The 12500-nt window shown below is 38.3% G+C and overlaps 1 protein-coding gene across 5 annotated transcripts in view; it reads right to left on the reverse strand.

Moving 5' to 3' along the window:
* The window catches only part of LOC133646972 (calcium-dependent secretion activator 2-like), a 269411-nt gene that overhangs the window by 118973 nt on the left and 137938 nt on the right, over window positions 1-12500 (reverse strand). The gene's annotated exons all lie outside the window — the stretch shown is intronic.

Raw genomic sequence — 12500 nt, forward strand, 5'->3', positions numbered from 1 at the left:
CGGACAAATGAATGAGTGAGTGAATAAACAAACGGACAGATTGAGTGAATGAAAGAATGAACGGACGGACATACGGTGCGAGTGAGTGAATGAACGGACGGACGTGAGTGAGTAAGTGAATTACAGACGTTTAAATCAGCGAATGAATCAACAAACCGATGAATGAATGAACAAACAAATGATGAGCTGACTAATGAATCAGTGCATGTATGGACGAATGAATAAATAAATGGACAGAGGAATGAGTGAATGAATGAATGAATGAATGAACAAACGGGTGGATTAATAAGTAAATGCTTGAATGAATGGCCGGGACAAATTAATGAGTGAGTGAATAAACAAACGGACAGATTGAGTGAATGAAAGAATGAACGGACGGACATACAGTGTGAGTGAGTGAATGAACGGACGGACGTGAGTGAGTAAGTGAATTACAGACGTTTAAATCAGTGAATGAATCAACAAACCGATGAAGGAATGAACAAACAAATGATGAGCTGACTAATGAATCAGTGCATGTATGGACGAATGAATAAATAAATGGACAGAGGAATGAGTGAATGAATGAACAAACGGGTGGATTAATAAGTAAATGCTTGAATAAATGGCCGGACAAATTAATGAGTGAGTGAATAAACAAACGGACAGATTGAGTGAATGAAAGAATGAACGGACGGACATACAGTGCGAGTGAGTGAATGAACGGACGGACGTGAGTGAGTAAGTGAATTACAGACGTTTAAATCAGTGAATGAATCAACAAACCGATAAATGAATGAACAAACAAATGATGAGCTGACTAATGAATCAGTGCATGTATGGACGAATGAATAAATAAATGGACAGAGGAATGAGTGACTGAATGAACAAACGGGTGGATTAATAAGTAAATGCTTGAATGAATGGCCGGACAAATTAATGAGTGAGTGAATAAACAAAGGGACAGATTGAGTGAATGAAAGAATGAACGGACGGACGGACATACAGTGTGAGTGAGTGAATGAACGGACGGACGTGAGTGAGTAAGTGAATTACAGACGTTTAAATCAGTGAATGAATCAACAAACCGATAAATGAATGAACAAACAAATGATGAGCTGACTAATGAATCAGTGCATGTATGGACGAATGAATAAATAAATGGACAGAGGAATGAGTGAATGAATGAACAAACGGGTGGATTAATAAGTAAATGCTTGAATGAATGGCCGGACAAATTAATGAGCGAGTGAATAAACAAACGGACAGATTGAGTGAATGAAAGAATGAACGGACGGACATACAGTGTGAGTGAGTGAATGAACGGACGGACGTGAGTGAGTAAGTGAATTACAGACGTTTAAATCAGTGAATGAATCAACAAACCGATAAATGAATGAACAAACAAATGATGAGCTGACTAATGAATCAGTGCATGTATGGACGAATGAATAAATAAATGGACAGAGGAATGAGTGAATGAATGAACAAACGGGTGGATTAATAAGTAAATGCTTGAATGAATGGCCGGACAAATTAATGAGTGAGTGAATAAACAAACGGACAGATTGACTGAATGAAAGAATGAACGGACGGACATACAGTGTGAGTGAGTGAATGAACAGACGGACGTGAGTGAGTAAGTGAATTACAGACGTTTAAATCAGTGAATGAATCAACAAACCGATAAATGAATGAACAAACAAATGATGAGCTGACTAATGAATCAGTGCATGTATGGACGAATGAATAAATAAATGGACAGAGGAATGAGTGAATGAATGAACAAACGGGTGGATTAATAAGTAAATGCTTGAATGAATGGCCGGACAAATTAATGAGCGAGTGAATAAACAAACGGACAGATTGAGTGAATGAAAGAATGAACGGACGGACATACAGTGTGAGTGAGTGAATGAACGGACGGACGTGAGTGAGTAAGTGAATTACAGACGTTTAATTCAGTGAATGAATCAACAAACCGATAAATGAATGAACAAACAAATGATGAGCTGACTAATGAATCAGTGCATGTATGGACGAATGAATAAATAAATGGACAGAGGAATGGGTGACTGAATGAACAAACGGGTGGATTAATAAGTAAATGCTTGAATGAATGGCCGGACAAATTAATGAGCGAGTGAATAAACAAACGGACAGATTGAGTGAATGAAAGAATGAACGGACGGACATACAGTGTGAGTGAGTGAATGAACGGACGGACGTGAGTGAGTAAGTGAATTACAGACGTTTAAATCAGTGAATGAATCAACAAACCGATAAATGAATGAACAAACAAATGATGAGCTGACTAATGAATCAGTGCATGTATGGACGAATGAATAAATAAATGGACAGAGGAATGGGTGACTGAATGAACAAACGGGTGGATTAATAAGTAAATGCTTGAATGAATGGCCGGACAAATTAATGAGCGAGTGAATAAACAAACGGACAGATTGAGTGAATGAAAGAATGAACGGACGGACATACAGTGTGAGTGAGTGAATGAACGGACGGACGTGAGTGAGTAAGTGAATTACAGACGTTTAAATCAGTGAATGAATCAACAAACCGATAAATGAATGAACAAACAAATGATGAGCTGACTAATGAATCAGTGCATGTATGGACGAATGAATAAATAAATGGACAGAGGAATGAGTGAATGAATGAACAAACGGACAGATTGAGTGAATGAAAGAATGAACGGACGGACGGACATACAGTGTGAGTGAGTGAATGAACGGACGGACGTGAGTGAGTAAGTGAATTACAGACGTTTAAATCAGTGAATGAATCAACAAACCGATAAATGAATGAACAAACAAATGATGAGCTGACTAATGAATCAGTGCATGTATGGACGAATGAATAAATAAATGGACAGAGGAATGAGTGAATGAATGAACAAACGGGTGGATTAATAAGTAAATGCTTGAATGAATGGCCGGACAAATTAATGAGTGAGTGAATAAACAAACGGACAGATTTAGTGAATGAAAGAATGAACGGACGGACATACAGTGTGAGTGAGTGAATGAACGGACGGACGTGAGTGAGTAAGTGAATTACAGACGTTTAAATCAGTGAATGAATCAACAAACCGATAAATGAATGAACAAACAAATGATGAGCTGACTAATGAATCAGTGCATGTATGGACGAATGAATAAATAAATGGACAGAGGAATGAGTGACTGAATGAACAAACGGGTGGATTAATAAGTAAATGCTTGAATGAATGGCCGGACAAATTAATGAGCGAGTGAATAAACAAACGGACAGATTGAGTGAATGAAAGAATGAACGGACGGACATACAGTGTGAGTGAGTGAATGAACAGACGGACGTGAGTGAGTAAGTGAATTACAGACGTTTAAATCAGTGAATGAATCAACAAACCGATAAATGAATGCACAAACAAATGATGAGCTGACTAATGAATCAGTGCATGTATGGACGAATGAATAAATAAATGGACAGAGGAATGAGTGAATGAATGAACAAACGGGTGGATTAATAAGTAAATGCTTGAATGAATGGCCGGACAAATTAATGAGCGAGTGAATAAACAAACGGACAGATTGAGTGAATGAAAGAATGAACGGACGGACATACAGTGTGAGTGAGTGAATGAACGGACGGACGTGAGTGAGTAAGTGAATTACAGACGTTTAATTCAGTGAATGAATCAACAAACCGATAAATGAATGAACAAACAAATGATGAGCTGACTAATGAATCAGTGCATGTATGGACGAATGAATAAATAAATGGACAGAGGAATGAGTGAATGAATGAACAAACGGGTGGATTAATAAGTAAATGCTTGAATGAATGGCCGGACAAATTAATGAGTGAGTGAATAAACAAACGGACAGATTGACTGAATGAAAGAATGAACGGACGGACATACAGTGTGAGTGAGTGAATGAACGGACGGACGTGAGTGAGTAAGTGAATTACAGACGTTTAAATCAGTGAATGAATCAACAAACCGATAAATGAATGAACAAACAAATGATGAGCTGACTAATGAATCAGTGCATGTATGGACGAATGAATAAATAAATGGACAGAGGAATGAGTGAATGAATGAACAAACGGGTGGATTAATAAGTAAATGCTTGAATGAATGGCCGGACAAATTAATGAGTGAGTGAATAAACAAACGGACAGATTGACTGAATGAAAGAATGAACGGACGGACATACAGTGTGAGTGAGTGAATGAACGGACGGACGTGAGTGAGTAAGTGAATTACAGACGTTTAAATCAGTGAATGAATCAACAAACCGATAAATGAATGAACAAACAAATGATGAGCTGACTAATGAATCAGCGCATGTATGGACGAATGAATAAATAAATGGACAGAGGAATGAGTGAATGAATGAACAAACGGGTGGATTAATAAGTAAATGCTTGAATGAATGGCCGGACAAATTAATGAGTGAGTGAATAAACAAACGGACAGATTGAGTGAATGAAAGAATGAACGGACGGACGGACATACAGTGTGAGTGAGTGAATGAACGGACGGACGTGAGTGAGTAAGTGAATTACAGACGTTTAAATCAGTGAATGAATCAACAAACCGATAAATGAATGAACAAACAAATGATGAGCTGACTAATGAATCAGTGCATGTATGGACGAATGAATAAATAAATGGACAGAGGAATGAGTGAATGAATGAACAAACGGGTGGATTAATAAGTAAATGCTTGAATGAATGGCCGGACAAATTAATGAGCGAGTGAATAAACAAACGGACAGATTGAGTGAATGAAAGAATGAACGGACGGACATACAGTGTGAGTGAGTGAATGAACGGACGGACGTGAGTGAGTAAGTGAATTACAGACGTTTAAATCAGTGAATGAATCAACAAACCGATAAATGAATGAACAAACAAATGATGAGCTGACTAATGAATCAGTGCATGTATGGACGAATGAATAAATAAATGGACAGAGGAATGAGTGAATGAATGAACAAACGGGTGGATTAATAAGTAAATGCTTGAATGAATGGCCGGACAAATTAATGAGTGAGTGAATAAACAAACGGACAGATTGACTGAATGAAAGAATGAACGGACGGACATACAGTGTGAGTGAGTGAATGAACAGACGGACGTGAGTGAGTAAGTGAATTACAGACGTTTAAATCAGTGAATGAATCAACAAACCGATAAATGAATGAACAAACAAATGATGAGCTGACTAATGAATCAGTGCATGTATGGACGAATGAATAAATAAATGGACAGAGGAATGAGTGAATGAATGAACAAACGGGTGGATTAATAAGTAAATGCTTGAATGAATGGCCGGACAAATTAATGAGCGAGTGAATAAACAAACGGACAGATTGAGTGAATGAAAGAATGAACGGACGGACATACAGTGTGAGTGAGTGAATGAACGGACGGACGTGAGTGAGTAAGTGAATTACAGACGTTTAATTCAGTGAATGAATCAACAAACCGATAAATGAATGAACAAACAAATGATGAGCTGACTAATGAATCAGTGCATGTATGGACGAATGAATAAATAAATGGACAGAGGAATGGGTGACTGAATGAACAAACGGGTGGATTAATAAGTAAATGCTTGAATGAATGGCCGGACAAATTAATGAGCGAGTGAATAAACAAACGGACAGATTGAGTGAATGAAAGAATGAACGGACGGACATACAGTGTGAGTGAGTGAATGAACGGACGGACGTGAGTGAGTAAGTGAATTACAGACGTTTAAATCAGTGAATGAATCAACAAACCGATAAATGAATGAACAAACAAATGATGAGCTGACTAATGAATCAGTGCATGTATGGACGAATGAATAAATAAATGGACAGAGGAATGGGTGACTGAATGAACAAACGGGTGGATTAATAAGTAAATGCTTGAATGAATGGCCGGACAAATTAATGAGCGAGTGAATAAACAAACGGACAGATTGAGTGAATGAAAGAATGAACGGACGGACATACAGTGTGAGTGAGTGAATGAACGGACGGACGTGAGTGAGTAAGTGAATTACAGACGTTTAAATCAGTGAATGAATCAACAAACCGATAAATGAATGAACAAACAAATGATGAGCTGACTAATGAATCAGTGCATGTATGGACGAATGAATAAATAAATGGACAGAGGAATGAGTGAATGAATGAACAAACGGACAGATTGAGTGAATGAAAGAATGAATGAACGGACGGACATACAGTGTGAGTGAGTGAATGAACGGACGGACGTGAGTGAGTAAGTGAATTACAGACGTTTAAATCAGTGAATGAATCAACAAACCGATAAATGAATGAACAAACAAATGATGAGCTGACTAATGAATCAGTGCATGTATGGACGAATGAATAAATAAATGGACAGAGGAATGAGTGACTGAATGAACAAACGGGTGGATTAATAAGTAAATGCTTGAATGAATGGCCGGACAAATTAATGAGCGAGTGAATAAACAAACGGACAGATTGAGTGAATGAAAGAATGAACGGACGGACATACAGTGTGAGTGAGTGAATGAACAGACGGACGTGAGTGAGTAAGTGAATTACAGACGTTTAAATCAGTGAATGAATCAACAAACCGATAAATGAATGAACAAACAAATGATGAGCTGACTAATGAATCAGTGCATGTATGGACGAATGAATAAATAAATGGACAGAGGAATGAGTGAATGAATGAACAAACGGGTGGATTAATAAGTAAATGCTTGAATGAATGGCCGGACAAATTAATGAGCGAGTGAATAAACAAACGGACAGATTGAGTGAATGAAAGAATGAACGGACGGACATACAGTGTGAGTGAGTGAATGAACGGACGGACGTGAGTGAGTAAGTGAATTACAGACGTTTAATTCAGTGAATGAATCAACAAACCGATAAATGAATGAACAAACAAATGATGAGCTGACTAATGAATCAGTGCATGTATGGACGAATGAATAAATAAATGGACAGAGGAATGAGTGAATGAATGAACAAACGGGTGGATTAATAAGTAAATGCTTGAATGAATGGCCGGACAAATTAATGAGTGAGTGAATAAACAAACGGACAGATTGACTGAATGAAAGAATGAACGGACGGACATACAGTGTGAGTGAGTGAATGAACGGACGGACGTGAGTGAGTAAGTGAATTACAGACGTTTAAATCAGTGAATGAATCAACAAACCGATAAATGAATGAACAAACAAATGATGAGCTGACTAATGAATCAGTGCATGTATGGACGAATGAATAAATAAATGGACAGAGGAATGAGTGAATGAATGAACAAACGGGTGGATTAATAAGTAAATGCTTGAATGAATGGCCGGACAAATTAATGAGTGAGTGAATAAACAAACGGACAGATTGACTGAATGAAAGAATGAACGGACGGACATACAGTGTGAGTGAGTGAATGAACGGACGGACGTGAGTGAGTAAGTGAATTACAGACGTTTAAATCAGTGAATGAATCAACAAACCGATAAATGAATGAACAAACAAATGATGAGCTGACTAATGAATCAGCGCATGTATGGACGAATGAATAAATAAATGGACAGAGGAATGAGTGAATGAATGAACAAACGGGTGGATTAATAAGTAAATGCTTGAATGAATGGCCGGACAAATTAATGAGTGAGTGAATAAACAAACGGACAGATTGAGTGAATGAAAGAATGAACGGACGGACATACAGTGTGAGTGAGTGAATGAACGGACGGACGTGAGTGAGTAAGTGAATTACAGACGTTTAAATCAGTGAATGAATCAACAAACCGATAAATGAATGAACAAACAAACGAAACGATGAGCTGACAAATGAATCAGTGCATGTATGGACGAATTAATAAATAAATGGACAGAGGAATGAGTGAATGAACGAACAAACGGACAGATTAATAAGTGACTGCATGAATGAACGGATGGAGTGAATTAATGGCCAGACAAATGAATGAGTGAATGAATCAACAGACGAATGGATGAATGAATGAACAAACAGACGAAATTTGTGAATGAAACAATGAACGGATTAATGAATGAGTAGATGAACAGATGAATGAATGAATTAACCAAAAAAAAGCAATGCGTAAAAGAATGACCAAATGAGCAGATTAATGAGTCGACGGAGAGTGAAAGAGTGAACAAACGAATGAATGAGTGAGTGAACAGATGAATGCGCGATGAATGAACTGACGGAGGGATTCATGGATGAAAGAATGAACGGACTAGTAAAGAATGAACGGACTAGTAAATCAGTGCATGAGCGGACGAGTGAATGAATAAATGGACAAACGCATCAGTGAGCCCGGCATTTCAAAGTAAAAGAACAGTGATTCAAATATAACTGATGTTTTGTGCAGCCCAACATTTCAAAATAAAAGAACAACAATTCAAATATAACTGATATTTTGGCGCAGTCCGACATTTCAAAGTAAAAGAACGGTGATTTAAATATAACTGATGTTTTGGTCCAGCCCGACATTTCAAAGTAAAAGAACAACAATTCAAATATAACTGATGTTTTGGTGCAGCCCGACATTTCAAAGTAAAAGAACAACAATTCAAATATAACTGATGTTTTGGTGCAGCCCGACATTTCAAAGTAAAAGAACAACAATTCAAAAATGTAGCTGATGTTTTGGTGCAGCCCGACATTTCAAAGTAAAAGAACAACAATTCAAATATAACTGATGTTTTGGTGCAGCCTGACATTTCAAAGTAAAAGAACAACGATTCAAATATAACTGATGTTTTGGTGCAGCCCGACATTTCAAAGTAAAAGAACAACAATTTGAATACAACTGATGTTTTGGTGCAGCCCGACATTTCAAAGTAAAAGAACAACAATTCAAATATAACTGATGTTTTGGTGCAGCCCGACATTTCAAAGTAAAAGAAGGGCGATTCGAATATAACTGATGTGTTGGTGCAGCCCGACATTTCAAAGTAAAAGAACGGCGATTCAAATACAACTGATGTTTTGGTGCAGCCCGGCATTTCAAAGTAAAAGAACAACGATTCAAATATAACTGATGTGTTGGTGCAGCCCAACATTTCAAAGTAAAAGAACGGCGATTCAAATACAACTGATGTTTTGTGCAGCCTGGCATTTCAAATAAAAGAACAACAATTCAAATATAACTGATGTTTTGTGCAGCCTGGCATTTCAAATAAAAGAACAACAATTCAAATATAACTGATGTTTTGTGCAGCCTGGCATTTCAAATAAAAGAACAACAATTCAAATATAACTGATGTTTTGGCGCAGTCCGACATTTCAAAGTAAAAGAACGGCGATTCAAATATAACTGATGTTTTGGTGCAGCCCGACATTTCAAAGTAAAACTCGATGAACATATCAAAAGTCTTAAAGCTGATTTTGCTCCCTTCAGAGAATGAAGTCTTTCTCTACACTGCAAAGTGAAAGTAAAGAGGTAGTGTCTATTTGATGGTTGGCAGCCGAGAAGAGGTGGACCTGGCAGGTCCGTCCTCTGCGGGCCTTTTCGTCTCACATACTTTGACATCTTCCAACAGCGTCTGGGAGCTATTTTAAAATGGCCGCCCGGCCAGAGACGACAAGATGTTCCTCGGCGACAAGCAGATGGCGCACGCTGCAGTCTTGGCACTGAGCGCCCGACAATTAGTGGCTAACGAGCCGACTGGCTCCTCAGCTCCGTGTCTTTTTGCCGACCCCCCCTCCCCCTCAAAAAAAAACCCTACAAATGTGAAAGCAGCAGGACGCTGCCAGCGGAAGTTTGTCATGGACCTCCACACCTTCTGACTGATGGCCACCAAGTCATCTCCCTTCTTCCCAACTGTGTACTGAAGTGGAAAGTACTCTTTCAAAGTACTTCTAGTATTACTGTGTCTTTAATGCTAATGAGCTGTGGGGCTCTACAACAAGTACTCTGGTGGACCTTATTGTGAAATCCCCAAAAGAGGACATACGTATATGCGTGGCAAGGCCGGGACTAGGTGAAAATTTGCCAATGATACTTGAACTTGCTTTATAAATAATATATTTATTTAAATAAAGCATTTTTTCTCCTCTGTTGACAGCAGTGTTGGCGCTGTTTTTGAAAAAGGTCTCTTTTTTTTCTACCAACAAAAGTGCACTTGTTATTAGTGAGAATATTCTTATTTTAAGGTATTTTTGGGTTTATTGAGGTTAGATAATTTTACTTGTTTTGGAAAGTCTTGACAAGCCAAATTTTCTTGTTCTATTGGCAGATAATTTTGCTTAGTTTAAATGAAATACCCCTAATTTTTGTAATTTTTTTTCTTGTTTTTGAACACGGACTTTTTGCAGTGTAGAGAAATACTTCATTTTCTGAAAGGAGCAAAATCAGCTTTAAGACTTTTGATATGTTCATGGAGTTTTACTTTGAAATGTCGGGCTGCACCAAAACAACAGTTATATTTGAATCGCCGTTCTTTTATTTTGAAATGTCGGGCTGCACCAAAACATCAGTTATATTTGAATCACCGTTCTTTTACTTTGAAATGTCGGGCTGCACCAACACATCAGTTATATTCGAATTACCCTTCTTTTACTTTGAAATGTTGGGCTGCACCAAAACACCAGTTATATTTGAATGGTTGTTCTTTTACTTTGAAATGTCGGGCTGCACCAACACATCAGTTATATTCGAATTACCCTTCTTTTACTTTGAAATGTTGGGCTGCACCAACACATCAGTTGTATTCGATTCGCCGTTCTTTTACTTTGAAATGTTGGGCTGCACCAAAACACCAGTTATATTTGAATGGTTGTTCTTTTACTTTGAAATGTCGGGCTGCACCAAAACATCAGTTGTATTTGAATCGCCGTTCTTTTATTTTGAAATGTCGGGCTGCACCAAAACACCAGTTATATTTGAATGGTTGTTCTTTTACTTTGAAATGTCGGGCTGCACCAAACCATCAGTTGTATTTGAATCACCGTTCTTTTACTTTGAAATGTCGGGTTGCACCAAAACATCAGTTATATTTGAATTGCCGTTCTTTTACTTTGAAATGTTGGGCTGCACCAACACATCAGTTATATTCGAATTACCCTTCTTTTACTTTGAAATGTTGGGCTGCACCAACACATCAGTTGTATTCGAATCGCCGTTCTTTTACTTTGAAATGTTGGGCTGCACCAAAACATCAGTTATATTTGAATCGCCGTTCTTTTACTTTGAAATGTTGGGCTTCACCAAAACACCAGTTATATTTGAATGGTTGTTCTTTTACTTTGAAATGTCGGGCTGCACCAAAACATCAGTTGTATTTGAATCGCCGTTCTTTTACTTTGAAATGTCGGGTTGCACCAAAACATCAGTTGTATTTGAATCGCCGTTCTTTTACTTTGAAATGTCAGGCTGCACCAAAACATCAGTTATATTTGAATCACCGTTCTTTTATTTTGAAATGTCGGGCTGCACAAAACATCAGTTATATTTGAATCGCCGTTCTTTTACTTTGGAAATGTCGGGCTGCACCAAAACATCAGTTATATTTGAATTGTTGTTCTTTTACTTTGAGCCCTAACTCGGGAAGAGTTAGGGCTGCAAGGGGTTCTGGGTATTTGTTCTGTTGTGTTTATGTTGTGTTACGGTGCGGATGTTCTCCCGAAATGTGTTTGTCATTCTTGTTTGGTGTGGGTTCACAGTGTGGCGCATATTTGTAACAGTGTTAAAGTTGTTTATACGGCCACCCTCAGTGTGACCTGTATAGCTGTTGACCAATTTAGCCTTGCATTCACTTGTGTGTGAGAAAAGCTGTAGATATTATGTGACGGGGCCGGCACGCAAAGGCAGTGCCTTTAAGGCACGCCCCCAATATTGTTGTCTGGGTGGGAGTCGGGACAATGGTTGCCCCGGGAGATTATCGGAAGGGGCACTGAAATTCGGGACTCTCCCGGGAAAATCGGGAGGGTTGGCAAGTATGTCAATCAATCCACTCCCTCGCTCTCTCTGTCCCTGCCCCTCCCTCACGCATGCTGGTACGTGCGCACACCTTTACAATTTGTTTTGTTTTTAACCCCTTCTTAACCCTAGACGTACATTGAAAATACACGCAACCCTAACTCAAAATGCCGGACATTTGAGGCATTTAAGAAACTCCGCCCCGACAAAGAGGACATGTCCGGGGGAAAAGAGGACGTGAGGTCAGTCTAGTTACATGCTAACAATACACTGACATCATTCTAAAATAGCATAGCTATGTAAGGTACATGCTAACATTGTATTTTAACATTATGCTAGGTTAGCAACACTAGCAACAAACTAATATTATATTCCAGCATATTGCTAGGTGAGCAACACTAACATAGCGTGAGTAACATACTAACAATACACCTTAGCATTGTGCTAGTTCAGGGGTCGGCAACCCAAAATGTTGAAAGAGCCATATTGGACCAAAAATACAAAAACAAATGTGTCTGGAGCCGCAAAAAATTAAAAGCCATATTACATACAGATAGTGTGTCATGA

The sequence above is a fragment of the Entelurus aequoreus genome, linkage group LG03 (genome assembly GCF_033978785.1).
Source record: "Entelurus aequoreus isolate RoL-2023_Sb linkage group LG03, RoL_Eaeq_v1.1, whole genome shotgun sequence".
Taxonomy (NCBI): domain Eukaryota; kingdom Metazoa; phylum Chordata; class Actinopteri; order Syngnathiformes; family Syngnathidae; genus Entelurus; species Entelurus aequoreus.